Genomic DNA, 5,849 nt, shown 5'->3' on the forward strand with positions numbered 1-5,849 from the left:
GAGGTTAATACACGTGTTATTGAAATGCACCTTGATGATGATAAACAGCGAATAGTGAGTGTCTGAGAACTACCGGTAATTCCAGATGCGGGCCACCCTGGAGAGTAGTGCCCGATAAGGGTCAGGATTGTTATCAGTCATTTCACTATCAATGCGACAGTATCCGTATTCTAGTCTTCGACGCAATGGTCGAGCCAATGGGAATCAGGTTTTAAAGTGGACACAATGTGCTCTCGTATGAGGTTCTCTATAGTGATGTGTTTCCTCAGGCGAGGAGATGGGAAAGTAAATGCTGCGTTCGATTACGGAGAGGTCGCTGAGCCTATTCCTGAAATGCGTGATGGATGTCCTTATGTGACCAAGCATGTCATTGTGAAGGTAGCAAAGGTGAAGGAACGTCCTTTGTATCGGTTAATGTAGCTCCTGGGCAATTCTAGTGGCACACAGAAGAGCTCATACGAGTTGCAAGTCGGATCTTTAGGAGAACTCAGTGAATGGGTTGGGCAGAGATGGGATCCTGCAGACACTGGTTCATGCCAGCTGATGACGGCAGCTAACTTCCCTCTGACACAAGTAGTATTGATAGGAACTCCAGAGTTCAATTATATGCCGACGTTATGGCGTCACGGTGAAATCTACTTTTGGTAAGCGTTTATCGAGTCTTACTCATATACCCGGAACATCTCCCATTCAGAAACGCTTTTCGTGTGCTGATTTATTCGCTTGCTCTCAGCCGTTTTTCTTATCTGCCCTCCATGTCTTGTTCCTACTCAGATCTTCTTATTGAGTCTTTGGTGAGATGCTAAGAATTTTAGATTTTGGAACTCACTAATTCTTAGGAGTTTGGCTTATCGATATTCGTGATATAACTATGTCAGGAATGTTTCTCCAAACCAACGTCGTCTCGAGTGCCGTTGGTAGTGCATGTGCTGCGGAAGACTAGTGAGATAGAGAAGGCAGAGGAGTTGCAAAGGAGGCTCATAGCAAACAACGACTTAATATCGGTAATGCGGGCTATGGTGGGGTGGTACGGACACCACTCGGGACTAGGTTTGATAGACTTCCCAGAGTTCTACTGCAAACCACACCATGATCTTCGATCGGCATGCGGGGAGACACGTCATCCGGAAATGATGAGTGATAGAGTGTTATCCTGATCATCGAGTTAATGCCAGATAAAGTTAGTTAGCCTTACATACTCATAGCGGAGTACAACCTCGAATATGAAAATTGTGATCGGCCAAGTATTACAGCCCGCACAGGTGGGAACGGTGGCAGCCCCAATAGAGCATTACTTATCGAGTATTCTTTGTACACGCCGAATAGAGGGGCCGCTATGCCGCCCTCCGCTATGGACTATACCATTGAGAAATATATTTGCCGAATAGAGGGGCCGCTATGCCGCCCACCGCTATGGACTATACCATTGAGAAATATATTTGCCGAATAGAGGGGCCGCTATGCCGCCCACCGCTATGGACTATACCATTGAGAAATATATTTGCCGAATAGAGGGGCCGCTATGCCGCCCACCGCTATGGACTATACCATTGAGAAATATATTTGCCGAATAGAGGGGCCGCTATGCCGCCCACCGCTATGGACTATACCATTGAGAAATATATTTGCCGAATAGAGGGGCCGCTATGCCGCCCACCGCTATGGACTATACCATTGAGAAATATATTTGCCGAATAGAGGGGCCGCTATGCCGCCCACCGCTATGGACTATACCATTGAGAAATATATTTGCCGAATAGAGGGGCCGCTATGCCGCCCACCGCTATGGACTATACCATTGAGAAATATATTTGCCGAATAGAGGGGCCGCTATGCCGCCCACCGCTATGGACTATACCATTGAGAAATATATTTGCCGAATAGAGGGGCCGCTATGCCGCCCACCGCTATGGACTATACCATTGAGAAATATATTTGCCGAATAGAGGGGCCGCTATGCCGCCCACCGCTATGGACTATACCATTGAGAAATATATTTGCCGAATAGAGGGGCCGCTATGCCGCCCACCGCTATGGACTATACCATTGAGAAATATATTTGCCGAATAGAGGGGCCGCTATGCCGCCCACCGCTATGGACTATACCATTGAGAAATATATTTGCCGAATAGAGGGGCCGCTATGCCGCCCACCGCTATGGACTATACCATTGAGAAATATATTTGCCGAATAGAGGAGGATTTTCTGCTTCGAGCTGCGTGGCGTGAGTGTTTATCTGGGCTCAGGTTGAATTGGGAACTGTGAGGGCATCAAGCGAGGACCTCATACGGCGTGTCTCTGAGCTGGAAGCTGCACTATTAGAGAAGCGCACAGCAGAAGAAGAGGAGGGTCAGTATAGACTCTTTGGGGGTAATGATATCGATAATAGTGCTCCTGGCCGAGTAGTTGAAATATTTGGCTTTTCTAGTGACAGTCTCGATCTGTTTCCTCGCACTCTCAGGTTTACAACCAGATGAAAACCTCATAACTGGAACGTGGAGGTAACTCTTCAACATGAACTTTCCTACCATGAGTTATCTTCAGAGCCCTTCGGTCTATCCGGGAGAGACCAGTGTTGGCGATATTAGTTGTTTTGACGGTGTTCACTGTGATGGTACTGGCAGTGGTGACGGGCCATATTTCAGCGGCGACTACTATAACAGCTCATCGCAGAGACACTGAGAAGCTCATATTCGCGCAAGGGGTGAGTCGCTGACCTAATGGGTACTCTGATGGCCCATCAGTGATGGGACATCATGGTTTACGAGCAGATAGGAAATATGTTTCATAAATTCGAGGACCCGATATTCGGAGTTGGTGTGGTTCGAAGAATCCTCGTCGGGGTTACCCCGACGGGGTATCACGAAATAGGATCTTTTCTCTGTTTGCATCATATGATCTGAAATATTGTAGAGGTCATAAACAAGTTCTGAGGCACCCTCAGTGAGGTTGGAACTTGCTGTCGCAGATAGTTCGCGTGCACAGTGCATTGTATACTGCTTGTTGGCTTTTCCTTCGTCGCTCTCAGGCAGCGATCGAAGCGCGTCTACTGCAGAATAGCACTTCAGAAGTCCTTGCCTGGCGGGAGGAAACGCGGCAGGATCTCCATGATTACTTCGAGCGACTTTTGAATGTCACCGAAATGGGTTTCGCGTATCTCGAGGTGAGATAATTTCGTCTCCTATTTGCCGGCTGACTGTGGCTAGCACGAGCTTAGATCGGCTCTGTCTGCAGAAGTATAACGATGAAAGTTGTCGACTCGAAAACTTTTTTTCATCGACTCGACGAAGTGGAATTGCTTCGATCGTCAAAAATACGATTCGCTGAAATTTTCCTTGATGTTTCGGTTACTTACGCAAGATATGAGTATTCCAGTTCTGAGGACTCGCTGTTTGAGGAAACGTCAAGTCAATCGTTAGATTCAGTCCTCACAACTCCTGTTTCAGACTGATATAGATAACCGTTTCAACGAACTTACCGCTAACCGAAGCAAAGCTAATAGTTCTAAGGCTACCGCACGCGGAGATGCGGCGATGCAGGTCGGGAAAGCAGAAGGATCTGGTTCGTCCGAGAGTGTTGACAAACGGGCTGGGCTGAAGACTAAGGCAGTTGCTGGGAGTCCGGAAGATCAGCTCTTAAGAGACATCTCGCCATAGTGGTGAATATTATCCCAATAGTAAACTAGCCTGTGGAGAGATCATGTGGACATGACTTGTCGAAGGATTGACGAAGCCTTGTATGGACTTTCCAGTGTTATTTTAATAGTGATTCATTTCAAGCCACTACTCTCCGAAGTGTTCTTGCAGTCTATGTCAATTGGTGGACGAGTGGTTCTTGTAGGGGTATTGCATCATCAACTGTAAGCTGGATGTTGTCGACGTATTGCTGGCAATGGATACAGTAGGGAGGACGATCATGAGTGACGTCTCATCCTTCCCATCTTTGGCCGTTTTTAGCAGTGAGAATGCAAAACGAAATGATACCGCTGGGGACGGGATTAGAAGTCTTGAAGCAACAGATGGCAGATAGGTCTCAAGAGTGTTCAGTCCTGAGCTAGTAGCTCAGAGCTGCGCTCGAGTAGCACTCAAAATGTTGAGAGCTTTAGAGCCGAGGAATAGGTCCAGTCGCAAGTTGGACGACGACGCCGCGAGTCATGATCCGCGACTCTCTATATTTGCCTCTAACTTCGGAGAGTCAGAGAGAGCAGAAGGATAAATTTCGCCCTCGATGATAGGCCTAAGGCGGTTGTTACCGGAGGCGAAACTGTCAACGGCAGCTTTTGCATTGAATGCAATGCATTCTTTTATGACGCGATGCACAATTCACAAAAGCTTCGACTCAGGTAGAAAACGTCTCGATTGATTGATCGGTGACCCGGATCCCTTCCTCCCCGGCGTTGGGTCGTGGGCCGGAGGATGACACTAAACACGTGTGATCCTCGGCCAATGTGATGGGGCCAACCTCACACGGAACGTGAGGTGCCACACCACATCGCCAGGGTGGGCGGGAGGTTGGAAAAAAGGACGACAAATAATTGAGGCGAAGGTGGGATGTAACTGGCCCAACGAGTTGACCTCGATTATTGGTAAATGGACAACAACTCCCGCACGTATTTCGAGCTTCGGAATACGGAGATGGGACTCTTGGCCCGCCACACCGGGAGGGCTGCGTGAATAATTCACGCAATGATTATTATTCTCGTGAATAATTATTATTCTCCTATTTTCCCGCTTCACCTCTTTCCTTTGTTCCGTATCTACCTTCATTCCACAAATAAAGTCGGACCTTTTCCATCGGCCACGTCTGAGGATCACACTGATCAAGAACTCCTCATGTCGAGGAGTTCTTCTTCCTCTCGCCTTTCTACCTCTGCTTATTCGCTTTTTCCAATTTTGATCGAGGTTATTGTGTTGTGGCAAATAACTGGACGTATTCATGAGCCTCAGCTGAATACCTATCGCAGTTTCTCAGTCTCTTGAACTGTATAGACCCTTCCAATGGTAGGGCCTAATGCGCTCCTACAAAATCTCTTCTCGAACATGCCGGGAGCTGATCTAGCACTTCAGGCTAGCTGGCAAGTATGCACCTCCTTGCTCCTCACGTGAAATACGGAAGGAGCGGTATAGCATGCTCCCTTTAGAATAATAAGCTCCTTGTGCATCCCGAGCTGGCATTTGTCCCGACACAAAAGGCCGTCGCTGGTGAAGCCGCTGTTGGAGCCGCCAAAGTGAGTACAAGCCATTCCGTCTACTTTAATGACCGCATCACTATATTATACAGTACAGTTTATATATACAAATGAAGGCCTGAATAGTAGCGTCTCCGCTCGCACTCCAGTGAGTACTTCTCGCATGAGAGGCTCTCATTGAGAGCTGAACTCAATGCAAATCTGACTATTTCTCGTAACTTTGCTAAACTACATACAATCTCGATTCACTGTGTAGATGTTGTTCCCTAATCCGTCTAACCGTACTAGTTGCTGAGTGGCGTGAAGATGCCGCTGTGCTGAGAGTATCCCTCCTTCGTTGAGGTGATAGGTAACCCAAGCAGTAACTCAAAGGGCAGCCTCTCATTCCATGCCACTGGCACGTCACGCACAGCATGTTGCTGCGGAAGCTGATAATTTGAGGAAGTTGGTTGAAAGATACGTCCTGGGCGCTGAGATCCATACTGTAGGATTCCCTCCGATCCGTATTTACATACCATCGTTTGACCATTTCTGAGCAACTCTTATCATATAGAATCGTGTCTCCTGTAGAGGATCTCGTTGCATTCTCCCAACCCACTGTGCGAGCCTACCTGACTTGCTTTATTGCTATTATACTTATTCGATAGAAACAAGTTACTAT

Source organism: Perkinsus marinus (assembly GCF_000006405.1).
Source record: "Perkinsus marinus ATCC 50983 genomic scaffold scf_1104296939202, whole genome shotgun sequence".
Lineage (NCBI taxonomy): Eukaryota > Perkinsozoa > Perkinsida > Perkinsidae > Perkinsus > Perkinsus marinus.